Raw genomic sequence first — 24,523 nt, 5'->3', positions numbered from 1 at the left:
ATAGTCACCCAGAAGTCTTTCCATGGGAGGTGGAGCTTCAGCCATCGTTTCAGATACGGTTTCGGAGTCTTCCGAATGAACTGAAATAACTTCTTCTTTTTCAGACTCAGAAATAATGGGGGTTGCTTCTGATAGTTCCAGTCTAGCTTTTCGTCGCCTTGCACGCAATAGTCTTTCTGGTTCTCCGTCAAAAAGAAATTCAGCTGAGGCCTTACCTCGCATACACAGATTAGACAATTATTAGAATTTATAAAAGTAAACAATAGTACAGAGAAATAAAATTTTGGTTGCAGAGCAACAAAATTTCAATTGAATTATTATTCAACTTATACTTTGGCAGTCCCCGGCAACGGTGCCAAAAACTTGATCGATAAAATAACAAGTGTACTATTTGCACCAATGTAGTAATAAAATGGGAGTTATCCCGAGTATCAATCTCGAGGAATGCGTGATAAGTACAAATCTTTATAATAATTCCATTGAACAAAAGATCATAGGGGGTTTGTTGATTATTTTTTAAAATGATAAGAACGAGAATAAATTACACAAGCGTATAAAAAGCTGATGAACGATATGAGAAAGCATGCTAAGGCAACATGTGTGAATTGCTTTGTACTACACTACTTCCATATTATATAACATCTACGTTATAGTAATTCAAAATCGATTCTCAAGAATTGTTTTCTCTAATTCCTTAGCCGAAAACCATTAACAGTCAATTTCAATCCTTAATTCCTTAGTTATTCAAAATGACGTTACGAAATATGTAATTGATCAAGAATTAACGGCTACTACGGTTTGATCCTTATTCCTAAGTGATTAAACCTAAGTATTATTATACAACAAGCAGTAAGGTGGTTTCTCCGACCTAAACCTTAACCATAGATCAAAATTCCATTTGTCCGATAAAATAAACCATTAAGAATGTTGTATAATAATTTGAATTAAGAAAACGTCGATAATCATAAAAACATAGAAAAAGTGTTCATACAGTAGCAATTCAGGGACACCCCCTAGCATTGGGGGGTTTAGCTTCTCATAATATTCAAAGAAAACAAATTACAAAATAGAGACATTACAATTATTTGGTGATGAAGGTTGATCTTCAATCTCTTCCGATCTTGAAAATCTCTTCTTCTTCACACCTTGCAAGCTTTCTTCTCTTTTCTGTTTCTTCTTCGTGCGATCAAAAGTGTCTTTCTCTTTACCAAAATGCAGACTAAATAGCTCCCAATCATCTAAAAACCTCGTGAAATACCAAAACTGCCCTCCAGACTTACAAAGAGACCACAACAATAAAAATCAGCAAACTGGGCGAATTGGCCAACACGGGCCATGTCAGATGACACAGGCGCCCGTGTTGGCTCTCTGTCAACTCAGGTTCTTCAGCCCTTGCTGACACGGGTTGTGTCAGCTGACACGGGCACCCGTGTCAGCCCCCTGTTTTTGCCTTATCTCGCTTTTCACGATGTCCTTGACTTCCATTCTTCCGGTACGCCTCTTTCGGGCTTATTATTAGACCTGGAAACCAAACAGTACTACCACGGAAACACATAAAATGTGACAAAAGAGATGAACCACTAATACAACATAAAACAAGCAGAAATTTATAAAATGCAATAAACTTAAGAAATTAACTAAAAGAAAGAACAAAGTGTTACCGATTCTTGAAGATTCATGCTGGATGGATGATGAAAACTGAGTGCAAATGGTGACCGATCAATCCTTAAGCTTTTTCTTATTAGATAAGATCTCTTTAAGGAATTTAGCATATTAAGGCATTTGCGTAATGGCTTATGTGAATGGTATAGTGATATTAAGTTGCTTCAGAAGTTCTATGAATTTCTTAAGTTGTCCTTCATTTTTGGACTTAACAAGTCTTTGAGGATAAGGTATAAGTGTTTGGTATGGTGGCGGGGGCACATAAGGTGTTTCTTTATCTTCTACCTTTCCGCTTTTGTCTTCCTTTTCATTTTCGGTTGGTTCGTTTACCTTTTTAGTTCCTTTACCAGAGTTTTGATACATGGCTGGACTTTGGAGTCTTGGGTCAATTGGTTCATCTAATTTTGTCCCACTTCGCAATGTGATAGCATTAGCATGACCTTTCGGGTTTAGTTGTGGTTGACCAGGAAATGCTTCAGTTGGGACTACTATTATTTCTTGTTGTTGGACTACTTGGAAAATTTGGGTTTCTAACATTTTATTATGGGTAGCCATAGCATCAAGCTTACTTGACATTTGCTTCATCAGTTTGGTAGTATGAGCATTTTGATTTGTGAAATCTTTGTTTTGTTAAGCTTAAGCATTCATAAAGTTCTCCATCATGATTTCTAGATTTGACTTTCTAGGTGCTTGTGGAGTAACAGGGGGCTCCTTTCTGATAACCAGGTGGAATAATAGGTGTTGGGTTTGGAGGGAACAAAGCATTGTTGTTTTTATAAGAAAAGTTCGGACGATTTCTCTATCCAGGATAGTAAGTGTTGAAACATGGGTTTCCTTGAGCGTAATTTACTTGATCGGTAGGAATACCAGCCAATAACTGACACTCAACATTAGTGTGCCCAAGGGTTCCATACAATTCACATTTTGGTGTTACTGCAGCTACGGTAGCTGATGGTGTTATGGCTAAGCTTTCGATCTTTTGAGTAAGTGCATCCACTTTAGCATTGACACGGTCTATGCCATTAACTTCGTACATTCCGCCTTTCAGAGTTCGTTATTTGGTAGCAGCGTATTCACCTCCCCATTGGAAATGATTTTGAGCCATGTTCTCGATGAGTTCATGGACTTCATCATATGGTTCGTCCATTAAAATATCACCAACTGTGACACTCAAATTCATTTTAGTGTTGTACAAAATACCATTGTAAAAAGTATGGATAATCAACCATTGCTCAAGTCCATGGTGTGGACAGAGTCTCATCATGTCCTTGTATCTTTCCCAAGCTTCGAAAAGAGATTTGTTGTCTTTTTTCTTTAATCTGTTGATATGAGCTCTTGGCATAGTCGTCTTGCTTGGTGTGAAATATCGGGCTAAGAAGACTTTCTTCAACTCGTCTCATGTGATTACAGAGTTCTAAGGTAGAGACTAGAGCCAAGCTCTATCTCTTAAGGAAAAAGGGAAAAGACGTAGTCTAATCGCTTCGGGACTGACACCATTTGCTTTCACTATGTTTGCGAACTGCACAAACACTGACAAATGTAAGTTCCGATCGTCTGTAGGACTACCTAAAAATTGGTTTTGTTGAACGAATGATAACAATGAAGGTTTTAACTCGAAATCATTTTAGTTGATGGAAAGGGCAACAATGTTGTTGTGTGGTTCCTCCTGTGAAGGAACATCATAATACTTAAGAGGATGGTTTTGTGGTCCTTCATCCATTACTGGTTTAGGTTCAAATTTTTGTTCTGGAAAAGGAAGATTGTACTTAATTCGGAAATTATGAATTCGACGTTGTAAGTTAATGAAAGGCTCGACTTTGTCAATTGGTTGTTCTAGCTTTTCGCCTTGTGAGCGAGTGCTTGGCATACAATTGACGGTTTAGAAGGGTAAATAAAATAAATTTTGCCTTAGTCTATACTGCGCAACAACAACATCACAATATTGGCTAAATTAGTCCCCGACAACGGCGCCAAAAACTTGATCGCGACTAACGTGTCTGTCGGATAATAACTGCAAGTATACAATTTATCGCGTAGTTTTAAAAGATTGTCGAATCCACAGAGACTAATAATCAAACTAATGTTATCTATCGTTGCAATGTAAAGCTAAAGCTAAAGGTTAAAAGGATACCAACGGAAATATAAATGCTAATTGCTAGTGGTTTGAAAATGATGATAAAACGAGCCCGGAATATGGATTCCGTGTTCCTAAGGGACTCTGTAGAATTCAGGTGCTAATTACAATTAGATTAAGTTCTGTAGAAAATATTGATTTAAATACTCCGTCTCACACTCTCGCGCTATTGACTAAAACCACACCTCCTAACCACAGGATTTTGCTCTCGCTTGCCCGTTTCAATTAGAAAGCATATTTTGAAAACCAATGAGATCCTAAATGATGCATAAAGCGCTCTCGCTATTTTTAGGATCGATGCCTAGTTCCACTATCTGGTTCATTCCTCACACTCTCACGCTATCGACTTGAACCTTAGTTTATTCTTCACTCTCGTGTCAAAACAATGAAACATACAATTGGAAACTAAAATCAAAACATAATTTAATCACAATTTTATGCTTATTGTTTCTATCGAGTCTCGTCGGTAATGATGGTCCTCATACGCCAGACTCAAGGATATTTAACAAGACATTATTTTAATTAAAAACAACATGATCAAAGCAACTAAACTTAAAAACAGCATGGCATGTAATGCAGTAAAGGCAATAACAAGTATAAACAATAAAATAGTAAAAACCTGAAATTAAAGAAAACATAAACTTGAATTGAAATGAAAATGCCAACACGCTTGTTCTTTATCTAAGAGTGCAATACAAATAAAATGAAAACAAGTGTGACAATCCCTTGATGTAAGTTATTGTCACTTTTACAGGTAAATTTATGCCTAAGACTATGAAGCAAATTCAATAGAGCTTCGACACAACTTGGATGCCTTTGAAACAACCCATGGAGTCCTATTTATAGAGCTCACCCCCTTGTAACTTCCTATGGTCGTGCCAACAAAGTGGAGGGAAAGAAAATGGGAAAAACAGTTGAGAAACTGCTCCCACGCAGAAAACTGCTTCTGCATGATAATGGGGAACACCATTAGGGTAATGGCGAACGCCATTGCCTTGGGCATTAAATGATGTGGCATGCATGGACAATGGCAAACGCCATATGCACACGGTGGACGCCATATCAAGAGGATGGGCAAAATCTTGTTCTTTTGCTACTTTTTTGCTCCTTTTCCGATTTGCTTTCGAATCCACACTGAATCTAGCTGACAACTGCAAAACGAATAAAAATGAACTAAAAGGTGAGAAAACATATTGAAATAAATATGAATAACATGCTATATAAGCCTAAAAACATGATACGATTTCTCGTTATCATGTAACATGGGTTATGTTAGGGTAGGATAATTTTTGGATAATTGGCTTAAATTTTGGAGTTAGGTACCTCTTTGTCCTTCCATTATCCTATACGTTTCATATCACTCTTTCTTTCATATTGGGTACTAGAGAATTTTCAAATTTGTGGTCTTTTTCTTTTCTTTTTCATCAATTTTTTAAATGTCGTGTTTTGACATCTTATTTTTATTTATTTTTCTTTTCTTATACCAAATTCTCTAATACCCATAACCCCGATCTTGAATGTTGCTAACTTCCAAGAGCAACTTCAAACTTTCTGACTAAATTATACCAAAATTAAAATCTATCTACCTAATTCCAAGGAGGGTGGAAAGTTTTCTATATTTAAATTCAAGGCTTATAATAGGCTAAGTCACTGAAGGAAAGGCTAAGGCTCAAATTTGTTAACAATGAATATCAGTCATAATGAAATGGTGGTTTATAAGGCCGCAGAGTTTTGACAAACAACTGCCTCTATGTGTGTTTATCAGATCAACTTAATTTAAACAGATAAAATGAAAATTCTAGATATTACAATTCCATGGATACACTCAGAAAACAAAATAAGTAAACAATGGAAATATTATGACTTAAACCTCACAAGTTTAGATATCTCTAGGTTAAGTAGTAGCAATGGTGTACCCTTTCTTCATCAATCATTACTCAACAAGGTCACTTTGATCTTGATCACTTTATTCTCTATTTATTTTGTATGCATTTCTATTCAAAGGTAAGGTAGTAATTAAACTGAAAAAGAAACATGCACAAACAAAATTCATTAATCAAAGACTGAGCATTACAAACTTTGGGGCAAATCACGTTTTTGGAGCTCCCCTTATTCAACTTCATTGGTACAAAAAGAAATAAAATAAATAAATCAAAACAAAAGTATAATGTTGGACTAGAAATTATCATCGGGGCGAAAAAAGTCATGGAGCCTAATCATGTCATCTTGATGTTGTTGATCTTGCCTTGCCAAATGGTTTTCATCTCTGCTCGGCAGTTGGCTAAGGCCTAATCTTGCTTAGAAAAGTAGGTCTCCATGGAAGTTGAAGTATGGAAACTTTTCCCTAAGTTTTTGGACTGGAATATGATCTCTATGATCATCATAAAAGCTCTAGTATTCAGGTCCAAACCTCGGTGGGTCAATATACAAATTAGGCGACACTTCATTTGCCCAAGTTGTCATGCCTAAGGCAAACTCTTCCCGATGTTGTCTTTGTAGAGACTATTGCTGATAATGATGGACTCCTTCAGGTGGCTACTACTGCATATCAGGATAGGAGACATCATCATCTCGTTGCTCCTCTTGGCCTCTAGCTAGATTAGGTGGGTGGAGGGTCTTATGAATGGAACTTACTGTGATTTGAAGCATATGGTTGATCATCACATCTTCTGGGTGCGTATAGATTCCTGCCAACTTGCACAATTTGTTAATAATACAAAAGTGCCCCTAGTTCTTTGGGGGGCATCAACCATAAATTTGATGTTCCTCACAATGAGCATTCCTACATTAATAGGATCCTCATGCAAGATAGCCATAAGAGTCTAACACCTTCACACACTCAACTCAGACTGAGTTGAAACTGCCTGTAAGGTTTGGGTTAAAAATGAATCCCAGGCCTTAGGCATTAGGAGCATGTCTCTGACTATCAACTTAATAAACCTATCCTGGTCCATTGCCCATGTAGCCCCAAGATGACAAAATTTAGCTAACATCAACTGAATCATCTCATCAGATAGACACACCTTTTTACTATTTGAATGTTACAACTTGGAGGTGCTTTGATACGAAGAAGAAAATTAATAGCTTGAGGAGAAAAATCAATACTTGTACCTCAAACATATGATGCATAATCATAAGATTCTAGGTTTGCGGCGTTCGCATAGAACTCGAATACAATGGCTTCACTTGTCTCCTTAATCAACTTATTTAGGGACCTCCAGCCTCTTGTCTCCAACATGATGCTTAACTCTTCAAATCTAGAGAGATGCTTTAGATCAAAGGCACACTCCCTCACAATTGTGTACTTCTTAATCTGCATGAATTCTTATGCGCTTGTTTCATTCACAAACAAACACGAGGGGCAAGTTGGACTAGATGGGGATGCTTGAGGAACAGATGAAACTAGAGGTACAACTTCTATTTGGTGGTGCCATAATTTCTGCAAAAACAATAGTGAAAACAACCAGAATTTTGCAAGAATATGAGAGTACTTTGTGAGAAGAAAGGATAATTAAGATTAGAATTAAAAAAGGAAAGGTTGAAAAGCCACTTTTATAGGAAAGCTTTGTATTAGACGCGCCCACGTTGGCCAAAGGTAGGGCCAACAGTTAAAAGCAAACAATCAAATTCTTCAACATGCCTGCGTTAGCAAGAAACATGCCCACATTGAAGCCTGGCGCACCAGCGTTTTTTCCAGGGGCTAACTTCATTTTTCTGCACAAAATTTTGCTTTCTCTCACTTTCTTCTTGCTACATGCTACCTCCATTTCCATTTTGATGATTCTACACATCCAACAAACATAAAAGACCAATTCACTAAAATGAAAAACACACTCAAATTTAAATTAATTGGTCTGGAATAACATAAAAAACATTACGGAACCGTGGAAGGCCTCCTACGCAACACTTGTTTAAGGTCACGAGCCCGACTCTAGAGCCTAAGGCTATGCGAGCATCATATACTCTGTCTCTGATGCTTTGTTAGTAACTTGAAAGGCCCTGGGCTCCCCGCTCTTAACAGTGGAGACCTTTGAGTTTCCAGGATCTTTCACTGTAAAACCCCATCTTCATAAATTTTCTAAATTATGTAAGGCCCGACTGCCTTACATCTAAACACACATAACAACCCTTTTAGCCTAGACTTCCTCCATCGGACCCTATGTCCCACTCCCAATTTTTCCTTTTCTAGTGTCCACTTGTTTAGTGATTACAATAATTTGCTCTTGTATCATTGAGGATGCTTTGTGGCTTCGAACACATTGAAAACCACTTGTTATTTGTTGAAGCTCAATGCTAACTCCCTTAACTCTACATCAATTAAAGCTCTTCATGTTTCTAGGAATGGTCTTTCTAGAATTAAATAAGTTTCAACGTCTTCAGACATGTCCAAAATTACAAAGTTTGTCGGAAAATCAAGGTCATCCACTGTAACCAATACATCCTCCAAATTCCACATGTATACGTTACCGAACAGTCAACCAATGTGAGAGTCATATGAGTAGACTTCGGCTCTCCACGCCCCGACCTCTTCATCATTGAGAGTGGAATTAGATTAATGATTGCCCCTAAATCACAAAGACCTTGGTCAACTTTGCCAAGTCCAATAGAACATGGAATAATAAACCTACCAGGGTCAGTAAGTTTAGATGGAAGCCTCATTTGGATTATCGCACTACACTCTTCATCTAAAACAACATTTTAATCATCTCTCAAACTTCATTTTCCATAGAGTAGTTCTTTCATAAACTTTGCTTATACCGACATTTGGTCCATGGCTTCACATAAGGGGATGTTGACTTGAATCTTCCTCATCATCTTCTTAAACCTTTTGAATTGCTCCTCTTTTTCATACTTCTTTTTAGGTCTCTCTTTCAAGAATGGGTAAGAAGCCTTGATATAGTCAGGAAGAAAACGATTAGACTCAGTGAAAATTTGTTTCTTAGTCCGCCTCCATGGAGAGTTTTTGTCAATAAATTGGCCAAAAGATCACCTTTAATCTCATTATCACCCTCTTTCTCATTTTTTTCTCCCTCTTTTTTTATGTCCTCTTCACTTGCTAATTTCTCCTCACTCTTTTTCTTCTAATCACTAACTCTTGTGGGTGTCGCTACCACTCCACTCCTCAATCCAATAGCACTATAATTTTCATTCTTAATATTATCTACAATATTAACGTTTATTCCCTTTCTTGAATTTACCTGAGATGCTATTTGCTTCGAAAACTGAATAATTTGTGCCACTAAATTTTTATAGAGGCCTCGGTATTCTTATTGGTTGTCAGTTGACTCTGTATCATCTTTTGTTGTACATGACTTATCTTTTGAAAACTCTCTTGAGTGGTGTGCATGAAGCTTTTTAGAGTTTCTCCCAAGGTTAAGGGCTTTCGTTGTGGCGCTTGAGTTTCTTGCTGAGCACCTTGAGTAGGATTCAGAGTTTTTCTATTGTTGATCCACTTGAAGTTAGGACGATCCTTCTAACCTGGATTGTACGTATTCGAGTATGGATTGTTCCTTTAGAACTTAGCATACTGAACTTCCGAACTCTTGATGTTAGGAACATAATTACCGTTGGAATGCTCACCTTCACATAAATCATACTTCAAGGTCTGGATATAATTTACATGACCTTGAGTTAACTGAGAAGCAACTAACTGTTTAGTGAGAGTCATTAGTTGTAGTAGTAGAGTAGTTTGTGTGTCTACAACTAGCACACCTTTTCCTTTCACAGTTCGCTTATTCGAGCGGTATTTGTTTTGACACGTATTTTCAATGACTGTCTTCACTTCTTCATCCGTTTTTTTCTCTCAAAGTACCTCTAATCGAGGCATCAATAAGCATTCTGGTGGCAGTTGTCAACCCTCTCATCAAGTGTGATAACTAATCCATTGAACTTAGGTTGTTGTTGAATAGTATATCTTCGGCAAATATTTTTGTATCGTATCCACAGAGATTGGTTGATATTACCGCCGTTCTATAATTCAAATGTTATAAGTTTAGAAAGTAACAGGGTTGTTTTGTTTGGAAAAATATTTTGTGAGTGAATGTTAACAAAAACTAAGAAATGGTTTTAGTCAAATATAAAGGCTTGGCAAGATTGGAGTTCACTATTTCAAATGTCTATGATTCCCTATGATAAATAAATAGATTCAAGATTATTGATGATGTTCAAATATCCTCTCAAAGTCATTTATGTCTAAATGATATCGTGATAATCACTATATTGATCATTAGACGATCTCTCCACCTAACTATCAATATAGCAATCTTTAATGTTCAATATCAAAGAATAGTAATGAATAAATCTATCTCTACAACTTATTCACTACTTGAAAATCTGTTTTATGTCTAAACTTGAGTAATCTCTCTCGACAACTACTCAAATCTGGTTTTCAACTTAAAGCAAAAACAGTATTCAATACATCAACAATCTTTATCTCATATATAAATCAAAGTGAATACATAAACAGATGAGAATAGCTACTACCTCCAATCTTGACAAAAGGGAGTTTAGCTCCTCATCACCATTGTTACAAAGCAGAATGTTAAAGCAGAGAAAACTCTGTTTTCTCCCTTACAAAATATCTCAATGTGTGTATGATGAATAATGTTTCCATCCCCTAGGTTAATGTATTTTGTCTCTACCAAAAAAGGTTGACATTTCCGTAATTGGACATTGTCATCTAAAGCAGAAAAACAATTCCAAGGCAGACCCAAAATGGCAAAAACAGCTGGCCTTCAAAACAGCACTTTTGACCCAAAAATCAGTTTGCTGGATTCGCAGGGTTCGCGGGGCGAACTTTGTTCGCGGGGCGAACTGGTCCTGTCATGCAGTTCGCGGGGCGAACTTTGTTCGCGGGGCGAACTTTGTTCGCGGGGCGAACTGAAGCTGCCTCAGTTTCCTTGTTTTGCAAGCTTCATCCAAAATCTTCCATATTATGATGCTGCAATCCAAAGCTTTCTCATCCAAAAATTCTACAAAACTAACAAATATGTGAAATAACTATTCAAAACAAAATAAATTAAACCTAATTGCATTTATACAAAATAGTGAGAATAAAAGTGTGTAATTACATCAAAACTTGGTAAAAGGGACCAATAAAATGGTATAAAAAGTAGTACTAATTGGTCCCTAACAACTCTCCCCAACTTAGCATTTTGTTTGTCCCTAAACAAAAGTTTCCACCCTTACAATCAAAGCAATGACACAAAAGATTGAAACAAGGATTTACCAAGAACATTCAAATGGTTCAAAAGTGTTTGGCATTTTCTCAATTCACCTATCTCAATTCTAGACAAAATATGAATAAGGGAAATGGTAAAGTGCAAAAATCATTCCAAGGAATTCAAAGCCATATATGTCAAAATTGAATCAAGCTTACACACACATCATAATAATGATGAATAACATGAAGGGTTACTTTCACTCATCCAAGCAATTAAATCAACAACAACTCAAATCATGCGGTTATCACAACAAGTACCAAATCATGTGAAAAATGAGAATCAAGAGGTCTTTCAAAGGTTGTAATGTGGCTTAGGTTACAAGAAAGGATATGATTAAGACAATTCAACCAAATTGCCTATCCTAAGGGAGCATTCCCAAAGATTCACTCTACACAATTTCCCTTTCTTTGATCCCTATCTTTTTCTTTTTCTTTTTCTTTTCAAATCCACACAACCATGAGCATTTCCTTTGATTTTCTTTTTCTATTTTTTTCTATGCTCTATGGTTTCAAGGGTGATTTCTTTTTCTTGTTTCTTTTCATATTTTTACCCTTTCATAGAAACTCACTTTTCCAAGTTTCTAATCAACTTTTCACTTTACTCTCCCCAACTTTAGATTCCAAAACCAAATTTATTCAATAATGCTCCCTACTTAGACATAAGCAAAAGGCAAAATTTTGCAAACAACTCGGTTTGAGGTTTCAACTGATACGAAAGAAATTAGGATTCATTTATTCCACAATTTTCAATTGATTTTACAATGATCAATCAAATGAATCCTAAATTAAGCTCAAAGGGGGTTAACTAAGGATTATTCCTCACAAGGTTAGTTGATTCAAACTTTTTGGTCAAGTGGTTTTTCTCACAAACAATGCCTCTATCATTTTCAAAAATTTCACACAAAAATGGATTGATGCATGATTTAGCATGATAAGAATGAGTTAAAACAATGCTCGGTTTCCCGCTTTTTAGTGTACAATGGAAAGTCTCCTCACAACTGGCTAAGTCCTATTTTGATTCAAAAATGACATATACTTCAATGAATTTATGACATGGAATTTGCACACACCATCAAACTACTCATGTTAAGTCTAGAAAGCGATAAAGTGTACCTTGAAATGCCGACACTAATTCTTATCATCACCACTCGAAGTGTCCTATGCTTCTTTCTTTGCGATCATTTCTCGGTTGCTTAAAGCTTGACTTATGAGTAAGAACAATTAAACAAAAATGTTGGCAAACCAATATTTGATTAAAACACACTTAAATTTCAAAAAGTATTCATGCAATTATCAAGATACACTCTAAAATTCAACAAACTCCTCAATCTTCCTTCAACTCATCGCCATGATTTACACCACCTCCTGCACCCCCCAAAAAAAATTGGCTTGCCCTCAGGCCACTTAGCATAATCAACAAAATCCTCTTAGGAAGGGAATGGAGAGGGGAAGTTTTGAAATTTGGAGGTTTGGACGTGGAGTAGCGAGGTTGTTGAAAGAATCTCCTAAGTTCGTGAAAATAGGAATGAAACGAAAATGACATGAAACAAAAGTTTTTTTTTTTTTTTTTTCCAGTTCGCGGGGCGAACTTTGTTCGCGGGGCGAACTGAAGGAAATTTCAAAAAAAATTAGTTCTGTTATTTACTGTTCGCGGGGCGAACTTTGTTCGCGGCGCGAACTGAAGTTGTGAATTCAGTTCGCGGGGCGAACAGTGTTCGCGGGGCGAACTGTAAAAACCAGAACCCAATTTTTTTCAAAATTTAACACAGCAAAAACTCACACAGCAGAAAAAAATTAAAATACGGACTTACAACGTTGGGTTGCCTCCCAACAAGCGCTTTGTTTAACGTCGTTTGAGCTTGACGGTCCACTGATTAGCCCGGTTTAAATAGAGACACGACATCCACATCACGATTTATGTCGCCACCATGGTAAACTTTGAGTCTTTGACCATTTACGGTCCAACTCTCTTGTGACTTTGGATCCTCGATTACAATGGCTCCACAATTCCGTACTTCCTTGACAACGAACGGTCCTGACCCTTTTGGCTTCAGCTTACCCGGTAATAACTTGAACCTTGATTTGAAAAGCAGTACCATTTGTCCGACATGAAACTCCTTGCGACGGGCCTTTCCATCATGGTATTTTTCTTCAATTGCATCATTTCGGAATGAATCATGTTTGTCATGCGGATGCTTCATAGCTTTAAAAAGATTAAAGGTCACCTCTTCGTCTTGCACTCTCACCTTCATTAGTCCATCATCTACGTCAATCATCATCCGAGCTGTTTTCATAAAAGGTCTTCCAAGAATTAGGGGCACATCACGGTCCTCATCCATCTCTACTATTACGAAATCTACCGGAAACAAGAATTTGTCCACCTTCACTAACATGTCTTTAGCAATTCCGTATGGTAAAGTGGTAGACTTGTCGGCTAGTTGTAAAGTCATTCTCGTCGATTTAATCTCAACATTCCCTAATCTTTTAACAATGGAGAGAGGGATTAAATTTATACTAGAGCCCAAGTCAATCAAACCATTTCCAGTGTATGTGCTTCCAATGGTCACCGGTAGAACAACCCGGCCCGGATCGGACTCCTTCCTTGGGAGAGTCTTTTGGATGATAGCACTACACCGTGCATCAAGCATTATGGTCTCGTCTTCCACGTGTCTCCTTTTCTTTGTAAGAATGTCCTTCATGAACTTTGCATACCGTGACATTTGTTCTAATGCATCAGCAAATGGAATGTTGATTTGAAGCTGCTTGAAGATGTCCATAAACCGTGCATAGTGTCTAGCGTTATCCTTCTTTGATGGTGCGTGCGGATATGGTAGATGTTGAACTGGAATGACATTCACTCCTTTGTCTCCTTTTTTCTTATTTCTTGGTTCGATTTCCTTATTCATTTCCGCTTCACACCGCTGCTCTTCCATCAGTTGTTGGTTCTGCTGTTTTCGCGGCGCGAAGGGAGATCGCGGCGCGAACTGAGCAGTTTCTACCACTTTCTTCTTCCCACAAGCCACATCCTCATTTTCCAGCACAGCATCCGTATCATTCTCAACTGTAATTTCCTCACCTTTTTTACTTGTCAACTCTCTACCGCTTCTAGTAAAAATTGCTTTGCAATGCTCCTTTGGATTAGTTTGAGTATTAGCGGAGAAAGAAGATCCTGCAGTTTGTTCCGACAGCTGTTTCGCAAGTTGACCTATTTGATTTTCCAAATTCTTGATTGCTGCTTCATTACTCTTCTGATTTGCCATGGAAGCTTGCATGAATTGTTGAAGAGTGTCCTCTAGCTTGGAACTTCCTCCTTGCGATTGTTGGCCTTGAGAATTGGGGTGTTGATAAGGACTTTGCTGCTGAAAATTTTGATTGTTGAACCTTGTTGGTTGGTAACCTTGATTGTTCCTTTGATAGCCTTGATTTTGATTGTTCACATAGCTCACTTCTTCTAGCGGAGGGCAAAAACCAGTAGGATGATCTCCTTGGCATAACTCGCAACATGCTACTTGATGTCGAACTTGAGAACTTTGAATCTCCTTCATTTGCTGTGGAAGCTTGGCCATTTGTTGAGTGAGAAGCTCCACTTGTTGAGAGAGTAGCTTGTTTTGAGCAAGGATGGCATCATTGGTATTTAATTCAAGAACTCCCGGTTTACGTTGTGAAGGACTACGGTCATGTTGACTTTGACGATCATTGAGTGCCATCCGGTCAATAATAACGTTAGCTTCTTCCGCAGTTTTTGACATAAGAGAGCCACCCGCGGTAGCATCCAAAAGTGTTCTGTGAGTTGATTGGAGCCCATTTAGAAAAATATGGATTTGAGTGAGCTCATCAAAACCATGACCCTTGCATTTTCTCAACATTGACTTGAATCTTTCCCAAGCCTCATTTAAAGACTCGTTGCTTCCTTGAGTGAATACCGCGATAGCCGTTTTGGCTTCCATGAATCGGGATTGAGGGAAATATCTTTCTAATAACTTTTCTTCTAACAAATTCCAATCCGTCATAACTCTTGCTGCTTGATCAAGGTACCACTCTTTTGCCTTTCCCACTAAGGAGTGTGGGAACATCCTCTTGAATAATGCTTCTTCACCCGCTTCATCAATTCCCGTCGAACCCGCAATCTCATAGAATTTGATGAGATGGGAGTACGGATCTTCATGATCCATTCCGGTGAATGGATTTGCATAGAGAAGTTGGAGGATTCCGGCCTTCATCTCCGTATTTCTTCCTCCACGGGCAAATTGAGCATTCCTTCTTGGACTATTAGCGGACATTTCGGTACGATTGTCATCCGCCATGTTTCCTTTACAAGCCTCTACAACCACTTCTTCGATTTGAACAAGTGCGGAAGTAGATGCTTCTTCTCTCCGGTTTCTCTCTTCGGCTAGTTTCCTTCTTCTTCGTGTTTTGCTATTGAGCTTCCGAAGTGTTCTTTCAATTTCAGGATCGAATTGAAGTTGCTCCTCAGTTGCTTTTCCTCGCATGCACTAGAATCTTCAAAACTAACAAACCAAGTGAAACAAAAGAGGGATAACAATAAAAGTAACAAAACTTAAAACAATGAATTATTGCAATGCTTGTAATATCGACACCAATCCCCGGCAACGGCGCCAATTTGTTGAATAGTATATCTTCGGCAAATATTTTTGTATCGTATCCACAGAGATTGGTTGATATTACCGCCGTTCTATAATTCAAATGTTATAAGTTTAGAAAGTAACAGGGTTGTTTTGTTTGGAAAAATATTTTGTGAGTGAATGTTAACAAAAACTAAGAAATGGTTTTAGTCAAATATAAAGGCTTGGCAAGATTGGAGTTCACTATTTCAAATGTCTATGATTCCCTATGATAAATAAATAGATTCAAGATTATTGATGATGTTCAAATATCCTCTCAAAGTCATTTATGTCTAAATGATATCGTGATAATCACTATATTGATCATTAGACGATCTCTCCACCTAACTATCAATATAGCAATCTTTAATGTTCAATATCAAAGAATAGTAATGAATAAATCTATCTCTACAACTTATTCACTACTTGAAAATCTGTTTTATGTCTAAACTTGAGTAATCTCTCTCGACAACTACTCAAATCTGGTTTTCAACTTAAAGCAAAAACAGTATTCAATACATCAACAATCTTTATCTCATATATAAATCAAAGTGAATACATAAACAGATGAGAATAGCTACTACCTCCAATCTTGACAAAAGGGAGTTTAGCTCCTCATCACCATTGTTACAAAGCAGAATGTTAAAGCAGAGAAAACTCTGTTTTCTCCCTTACAAAATATCTCAATGTGTGTATGATGAATAATGTTTCCATCCCCTAGGTTAATGTATTTTGTCTCTACCAAAAAAGGTTGACATTTCCGTAATTGGACATTGTCATCTAAAGCAGAAAAACAATTCCAAGGCAGACCCAAAATGGCAAAAACAGCTGGCCTTCAAAACAACACTTTTGACCCAAAAATCAGTTTGCTGGATTCGCAGGGTTCGCGGGGCGAACTTTGTTCGCGGGGCGAACTGGTCCTGTCATGCAGTTCGCGGGGCGAACTTTGTTCGCGGGGCGAACTGAAGCTGCCTCAGTTTCCTTGTTTTACAAGCTTCATCCAAAATCTTCCATATTATGATGCTGCAATCCAAAGCTTTCTCATCCAAAAATTCTACAAAACTAACAAATATGTGAAATAACTATTCAAAACAAAATAAATTAAACCTAATTGCATTTATACAAAATAGTGAGAATAAAAGTGTGTAATTACATCAAAACTTGGTAAAAGGGACCAATAAAATGGTATAAAAAGTAGTACTAATTGGTCCCTAACAGTTGTAATTTGGGCACTTCCTGAGAAACATCTTGAATCTCTCCCATGCATCTGACAAAGACTCACTATCATCCTAGCTCAAATTCATAATTGTAGTTTTTCTTTCGACAAACTGCGCATTCAAATAGTATCTTTCCAAGAGCTTGTATTCTAATTCCTTCCATGTTTGTATCGTCCTGTTGGGAATATATTGCATCCAATCTTTAGCTCTATCAATAAAGGAAAATCCAAACATACAAAATTTTACTTGATCATTAGTGATATCTCCGGATGGCTTGCACATGGAGCATGTCTCGTAGAACTTGGCTAAATGTTCCCAAGGATCACAAATAGCTTGACCATCGAACGAATCATCTCTCAAGCCCTACAACACAATTTTTTAAATATCAAATGTCACTGGATTTGTCGGTTGGAATCCTGGTGAGATTTGATCAGCGTCAGTACGCCTACAGTAATCATTAAATGTTTGTTGTAGTGGTGCTTCCATTTCCATTTCCTCTTTCTGCTATTGTTTTGCTAACAAAACCTCAGCTTTTTCTTTAAAGAGTTCTCTTGCAGTTCTCTCAATCTCTAAATCCAATGGCAAAAGCGTCGGATCCGAACCTCACATAAACATAGAAAACAATACCTTAGTAGCATTGTTCAATGCAGAATAGAGTAAAAATTAAAATTAAAAAACAAAATTAAAATTAAGCAAAATATAATAAAATAGAACAATAACATTAACATCACCCAATCATATGTCCAATCATGCAAAAGTAGTTCCATCATCAAATTTGACCTAACCTAGAGGAGTTTAACTACTCATGTTGAAATTAATGAATACAAATAGTTTAGATTCGAAGAGAATAAAAAATCACTTAAGAATAAGCTCTCCAATGGTCTTAAAAAGCTCCCAAACCACTCTAAAACGTCACTTTTTGGTCTTGGTAGTCCAACCCTTCTTTTTTCCTTATAAAGCTGCTGAAAAACGTCACTTTCTGGATCTAGAGGTCGGGTAGGAACACATATTGCATATCCTTGTCATGCAATGCAAAACTTAAAGGCTTGATAGACAACTATTACAGGTCATATGTAAGAATACATACACAAAGACAAAAGGCCAAATTGTAAAGCGAAAGCGGTAGAGCGCACAAAATAGGTAGATCTTCTTATCTCATAAAGCAGACAATCACACCCAAGGGAGCTTTGCTAGCTGCATAGATCAATTTGACGTTTTGACTATGATCCACACTTCATTCCACACTTTTAGTTGTTAATCGTTTCTCCTATTTAAGAAGAATAATGCATCGTTATATATTCAACTTCATTCTCATCCTAGCATCATTTTTCATTCTCATGTTTGTCATGCCCTAATTTTTAACCCTAAGATCCCACATATCATTTGCATCATTGCAACAAACAAGGTCACATCTTGATCCTTCCCCCTATTCATCTTTGGGTTTGGTTTTTTGCAGGGGGTGTTGCAACATCACTACTCCAGCGCAGACACGTTGCTTCTCAATATGGGTTTGTTAGAGGTAAGTGGGCTTGTTATGGTTGCGTAAAATCCAAGGGGTTCATCATGTTTTTGCTTCTTTTTCACCAATTTTCTCACTAAGTCCTTTTTTTACCCCAAAGCGTTTTTCCAGCTTTTTCACTTAAATGCTTCTAACTTGCTAAGTTCTTGTTAGAATTCAACGTTTTTTCCTTATTAAATGATGTGCACCTGATAGCCCGTCGTCAGCTATTCAAAGTACTCAAGTGCTATAGAGAAGAGGGAACAACACCACTAACTAACATAGGAACACATGTCAATTATTTTTAGTGAAACATTACATATTACAAGGAAACCATTAAAAGTGTTTGTTTTCGATGACAGTGACGTCCCATCAAATACTTTCACATTTCTGGATCTAGAGGTCGGGTAGGAACACATATTATATATCCTTGTCATGCAATGCAAAACTTAAATGCTTGATAGACAACTATTATAGGTCATATGTAAGAATACATACGCAAAGAAAAAATGCCCAATTGTAAAGCGAAAGCGGTAGAGCACGCAAAATAAGTAGATCTTCTTATCTCATAAAGTAGACAATCACACCCAAGGGAGCTTTGCTAGCTGCATAGATCAATTTGACGTTTGACTATGATCCACACTTCACTCCACACTTTTAGTTGTTAATCTTTTCTCTATTATTTAAGAAGAATAATGCGTCGTTATATATTCAACTTCATTCTTATCCTGACATCATTTTTCATTCTCATGTTTGTCATACCCTAATTTTTAATCCTAAGATCCCACATATCATTTGCATCATTGCAACAAACAAGGTCACATCTTGATCCTTCCCCTATTCATCTTTAGGTTTGCTTTTTTGTGGGATGGGGGGGGGGGGTGCGACATCACTACTTCAACATGGGCCCATTGCTTCTCAATGTGGGCACGTTAGAGGTAAGTAGACGTGTTATGGTCGCGTAAAATCCAGGGGGTTCAACATGTTTTTGCTTCTTTTTCACTAATTTTCTCACTAAGTCCTTTTTTTGACCCTAAAGCGTTTTTCCAACTTTTTCACTTAAATGCTTCTAACTTGCTAAGTTCTTGTTAGAATTCGATGTTTTTTCCTTATTAAATGATGTGCACCTGATAGCACGTCATCAACTATTCAAAGTACTCAAGTGCTATAGAGAAGAGGGAACAACACCACCAACTAACATAGGAACACATGTCAATTGTTTTTAGCGAAATGTTACATGTTACAAGGAAGCCATTAAAAGTGTCTGTTTTTGATGATCGTGACGTCCCATCAAAGACTTTCACATTTCTAGATCGAGAGGTCGGGTAGGAACACATATTGCATATCCTTGTCATGGAATGCAAAATTTAAAGGCTTGATAGACAACTATTATAGGTCATATGTAGGAATACATACGCAAAGACAAAAGGCCCAATTGTAAAGCGAAAGCGGTAGAGCACGCAAAATAGGTAGATTTTCTTATCTCATAAAGCAGACAATCACACCCAAGGGAGCTTTGCTAGCTGCATAGATTAATCTGACGTCTGACTATGATCCACACTTCACTCCACACTTTTAGTTGTTAATCGTTTCTCCTATTTAAGAAGAATAATGCGTTGTTATATATTGAACTTCATTCTCATCCTGACATCATTTTTCATTCTCATGTTTGACATACCCTAATTTTTAGCCTAAGATCTCACATATCATTTGTATCATTGCAACAAACAAGGTCACATCTTGATCCTTCCCCGTATTCATCTTTGGGTTTGCTTTTTTGCAGGGATCACCAAGCACCTCTTTGTTGGTGTTTTACCTTTGTGTATATATGATTAGTTTATTATCTAACCACTAATCAAAATACCAAAAATATGTCTTGTTTCCCTTAAGTTTATTATGCAAGGTAAAGGCTTTTCAATCAAGAAGCATCTCAAAGTTTTGTTGCTTACTTCTCAAGGAAAGTCAAAGGTTCATGTGTTTATTTTCATGCCTTCTTCAACAAGCAAATTCAAGCTTTGAGCAATTTAATCAAGAGTCCATCAAGTACACCTTATTTTGAGTTCATATGATCACCCATGTGCTTTAAAATGCCAAAAAAGTCCAGGTGTACAAGCTTGCTCTAATTGGTTTGACCAAAAAGTCAACATTTGAAGTCAAAGTTTCAAGGATCACAACTCCTTCAATTTTCAACATTTTCGAGTTCTTCATTTTGAATATGATTATTATCAATATGCTCTAAAACTTCTCTTTACATGATAAGAGCCAATTATGCTTGTAAGATCATCAAAAGTTTGGAGACATTATAGGTCATTTGTGGACTTAGTGAAATTTGACCTATATTCAAGTGCCTTTTCTCAACTTTCAAAGATCATAACTTCTTCAGTTTTGAACATTTGAGGCTTATTCTTTTTGACAATACCATTTGTGATGCCCTCTACAAGTTTTCTTCAAGGATCAAGGTCAAAATATGCTTGGAATGCCATGGAATTCATTGAGACATTATATGTCATTTTCAGCCATAAAACACATGAATTTTTCTAAGTTATATGGTCAGTTTTTCATGCCAACTTTAACATGACAGAACTTTATGCTCAAACATCCAAATTCAAACTTTCTTGGCATATTGTAATCTTTGATATGATGTCAACACATTGCAAAAATAATGAGATCAAAAAGCCTCCTGAGTAGGATTCCCCACTGGGTTGAACATGATGACTTGTAATTGAAGAAATTACCATTTTCCGAATTTTAAACTTCACTAATCTCAATTCCAAGTCAAATTAGCACGTGTTTTGGACCTAAATATGTTTAAACAAGTCTCCAGAAGTTAATTGACTCTTGAAATGCATCATTTGGCTAAGTTTTGATGAGTTGCAAGTCACACTTTTCTCACATTCGGATCAAATTCGTTTTGCACAAATTCAACATCATTTCACACGTATTTGGATCCAAACACATTCCCTATAAATAGAGGAAGTTACTATATTCATTTCCAAGCTTTTGAGAGCCAAGAAATCCCTACTGCAACTTGAAATTTTCCAGAAAAAATCAACTATCGTGTTTTGAGTTTCAACTTATTTCAGTGTAATTTCTTGATTCCATTAGTATCTTCGGCATCCTCTGAAACTTTTGCAACAATTCCCAAGATCTAAGACATTCTGAAGTACTCTAACCAGATCGAGCTTCATCAACTTCTGAGCACCATCTGGACAAGGCAGTTCTGAGCATCATTTAAACCCAAACAAGTTACCACAATGTAGTCCTTCACTCTCTGATTCTTTCCACTAACGTATCTGGTATTAATTGATCGTGTTAGATAATTGAATTTGGAGCATAAGGTTGAATTCAGGATGAGAAGAGGATCACAATGGTGGTGGTCTCGTGTTCTGAATTTACCAAACGATGAAGCTCCGGTGAGAGCTCACCAGAGTGTTCCAGGTCGTTTGAGTTTTGCCAGACACGTTGGATAATTGAAATGTTTTGATTGGTTGGATTTGAATTGGATTCTGTGTGCTGCTTGTAGCGTATTCCATCATGCATCATAACCTGAGGAGTGTTGGATCTGTCACGTCAATTAATGAGGCGTGATCCAACGCTCTGTATTTTTTCTGATTTTAATTATTTTTCTTTTATTATTTTTAATTGCTTTTTTCTTTTAAAATTCATAGTAATTCCATTTTTATCAAATAAATCCCAAAATAATTTATAAATTCTCTTTTAATTTTCTTTGTATGATTTTTACTTTTTCACATTTTATTTCACTAATTTTCTATTTTTCATGAATTTTCTCTTTTCTATTTTATTTTTATTGGTTTAAAAATACTTTTCTGCATTTTTTAATTCTGAAAAAATTATTACATGCTTCTTATTTTATTTTCAACCTTCCATAATTTTCTTGGCCATTTATTTGATCTTTTTAAAGACCTTATGGATTTCTCATTTTATTTCTATTTTAAAATTCATTTAAAAATACCTTTGGTGCATTTTTATTTCATTTAATCGTATTTTATATTGGTATGACCTTTGTGAACTTTTGTTGGCCTTGAATCATAATGGTTTGGATCACGAGTCTCATCAAACTTAATGGATCTTGGATGTTGATGGGGTGAAAATTCTAATCCACCAAAATTGATAGTTGATTTTGATGATGACTTGATCAAACCTTTAGTCCAATTTGGATGTGACCTCCTTTGTAATCTTCTTCTTCATCTCCTTCTTTTCCCTTTGATCAATTGGATGGTTTGTATCTATCTTGTTCATGATGTGTGAATTGATACTTGATAAACTTTCATCATTTTAAATCTACCTCCTAATTGATCATGGATCATTTAAAGTACTTTAGATTGATGCATAAGTTTGTCCTAAGTGTCATGAAGTGTGGATTGAAGTAATGGACCATCCCCCTAGCCTTTGTGCTTGATCATTCCTTCTTTTCTTTTTTGTGTGGTATGCCTTTAAGAGAATGATTTACATATCATCTCTCTAGCATGTATTAACATAAACACTATTATTGACCGACCTCATATAGTTGTGACTTCTACATAAGTCCAATTATAATTGCTTAACATAACGCTAAATTTATCCCAAAAGCAAAAGACATTTTTATAAGTGAGATTGTAAATCTCCTACTCCTCATGGTATTGTGTGAAAATATTACTCATTTTTTCATTTGTGCGAGCTAGTGACATACTTAATGATTTTATCCAAGTTGAAACTCTTCTCATAATGATGTATATGTTTATGTTTTCATGCTTGTGGGTGAATAGTTGAGTGTTCTCCAAAAAATGACCAAACCATCTTTCATTTTGATTCCTAACATCATTTACTAACATTTTATTTGTATTAACTTTTATTTCCAAGTCATTTACTTTATGTTTATTTTTTATTTTTATACCATTTATTTTATGTTTAGCATCCCATATCATACTATTTGTGATTATGTCATTTGTTCTTTGTCCATTTGGACTTTTCTTTCATATCCTTGTAAAGAAAACATTAATAAAGAAAGATCTAAAAATAAACTTGATTCTCTTGATTCATGGACTTGTGGTTACTATCCTTGACATCATTGTGGATTTATGGACTTAGAATTAGGACCTTGACATTTGCTTTGATACTTGTGACTTGAGACCTTGGAATTCATCTGATACCTCTGACTTTGGACTTCCTTTCGAGACTTAGTTGAATTACTTTGATTTCATCTGATACATGGATTATTATTTGCTTATTCTTACTAGCCCGAGGCTTAATCCAAAGGAAATAATTCTTAGTTGACTTATTTCATGAAGCTTGCTATTTCTTGGTTAGATATTTCATCCCTAGCTTTTATTTTATGCTTTAGGATAGTCTTTTCTTCTCATTTCTTTCTTTAATTTTCAAATTTTCTCTCTCTTTTCAAAAATCTTCTTGTTTTAACTTAAACCACTTTCTCAATAAACCTTAACTTTTGTTAAGTGATTTTCAAAAGTCTCTCATAATAAATGCTAATTTATCTTAAGCATATTTAGACAATTTCAAAAGACCTCAAAAAGATATAACTCATTCAAATCATTTTTGTGCCATTTGTGCACTTTTCCCTTTAAAACTTTTCTCAAAGTTTAGACATGAGTCATTTCAATAGTTGAGATATAATTCTCCTATCTCTATATATTGGTGATAATTCTTTTCCATCTAAGAGAACTAGTGGCATACTTGTTGATCCATATCCAAGTTGAAACCCTTCTCACGATGATGCAAAATTCTCATACTTGTGGGTGAGTAGTTGAATATTCTCCTTAAAATGATAAAATATCTTTTCATAAAAATAAGTCAAAACAAACATTTTTGATATCTTTACTAGGAACTACGAAGTTTTGATCATTCATTGCACTTTGTTGACACATAGGCATGAGACTTCAAAATCATAAAAAAAACATTTCTTTTTCCATCTCTCCAATCTTTTGAAAACAACACCCTTTTCAAATCAAAATGCACATTTTCAAAGAGATTCCCATGGAATACCATTGATATTTAGGATGCCAATACTTTCCGTTTGCATAATTAATCCCCAGACCCTTATCTCTTTTTATTTGTTTTGTTTTAATTTTTTTTTGGGTTTTGTTCCTTCTTTTATCCTTTCCTTTGAAAATAATAAAAACACGGTGACGACTCTTATTTTATGAATTAAGT

Source organism: Lathyrus oleraceus, chromosome 6, assembly GCF_024323335.1.
Source record: "Lathyrus oleraceus cultivar Zhongwan6 chromosome 6, CAAS_Psat_ZW6_1.0, whole genome shotgun sequence".
Taxonomy (NCBI): Eukaryota; Viridiplantae; Streptophyta; class Magnoliopsida; order Fabales; family Fabaceae; genus Lathyrus; species Lathyrus oleraceus.
Note: the sequence above shows the minus strand (reverse complement) of the source record.